Source organism: Heloderma suspectum, chromosome 6 (assembly GCF_057233095.1).
Source record: "Heloderma suspectum isolate Gila_16-S chromosome 6, 16-S_ref, whole genome shotgun sequence".
NCBI lineage: Eukaryota > Metazoa > Chordata > Lepidosauria > Squamata > Helodermatidae > Heloderma > Heloderma suspectum.
In genome coordinates this window covers 43,449,397-43,450,857 of record NC_139463.1, presented here as the reverse complement: position 1 = coordinate 43,450,857, position 1,461 = coordinate 43,449,397, and positions in this window count along the sequence as shown.

Genomic DNA, 1,461 nt, shown 5'->3' with positions numbered 1-1,461 from the left:
AAAACCCGGTTCTTTTCTTCAAGAGTTCAAAATTATGGGAACCCTCTTTTTTCCCTTTCTGACGTATTCTGTTTTACACCACCACCACTCTCAGAGTTTAATTTGTAATAGTAGAGGTGAGAGGAACTGATGCATGCCTGAAAGTGAAACCCCTTGGCCTGGAAGCACCACCCCATTGCCTAGTCTGAGAACTGGCCAAAGTGGCTTCCTGGAGAGGCATAGTACTCTGCATAGGCTCAGAGGCACTCCCCTCACTGATGCACTTTATTGATGGCTCAAAGACATGATGAGAGCAGCTGTGCTTGTTATTCACGCCCGTGCCCCATTTCTCTCTAAAGCAGGAGTTGGTTGGGCCTCTAATTTTTGCAAGAAGAAGTGTGCACAGCTGAGGGAGACTAAACTTTCCCCCTGCATCCACTTTAGTCTCTTCCATCGCTTTGGACCGTTGTCTCCTGGGCCTTGACTCACTTAGGGTGATGGAGATGGGTTGGGGTACCTGGGACAATGGATGTCAGAGGAGACGGTTGGGTATTGCCAATGCATCCCTTAGATCAGCCTTCCCCAACCACATGCCCTCCAGATGTGTTGGCCTACAACTTCCATGATTCCTAAGCCACCTTAGCTGGTTGGGGGATTCTGGGAGTTGTCATCCAACAGATCTGGAAGATGCCAGGTTGGAGAAGGCTGTCTTGCTTACATGCATCTCCAGGTAGAGCTAGGAAAGGCTTCTGTCTAGAATCCTGGAGAGCCGCTGCCAATCAGTGGTGTCTGTAAAAAATTTTGAGCTAAATGCACCAATGGCATGAAAAGACAGGTCCTTTTTAACTGATTATTCCCCCCTTTTTACCTTCTAAAAAGCCTTGCTCTTTAATGGACAACACATTTAAAAACATGACTTGCCTTTAAAATAAGTACTTATCAAAGCAGCAGATGGCACACAGGAGGAGGGGAGGCCTCTTCTACCAGCTTCTTCACAGGGAACTTTTATCATGCTATTGAGATTGGTTAGTCACGGAAGTTTGCAGGTCCTTTAGATGACATCATTAACCTCCCACACTAAATGACCTTTATTCTTTTTTTTAAAGATTGGAGATAATGAGCTATCAAATTACCATGCTTGGGTCCCCTCCATGAAAAAGGAAAAGCCGCAATAAGAGGGGCTAGACCAATGAAACATATGGAAGACTCAGATAAGGGGGAAAAGGAGGGGAGGAAGCGCGTGTAAAGGGAGTCTGTCGTGATCCTGAATTTAAAACAGAAGCAGAAACCCCCATTTTAAATGTGGGATTTTAGGCTGTGTAGAGATGCTTCAGGCAGCAAAATTTTCTGTCTACAGATGCTCTACAACAGCCTCTATTGCAACATCTACATGGACCGCCAAAAACAAGGTATGCATTTTCTCTTCAAAACTATTGGTTTAGTCACATGTAACTTTATGCAGATCACAGCCTTGATTGAGGG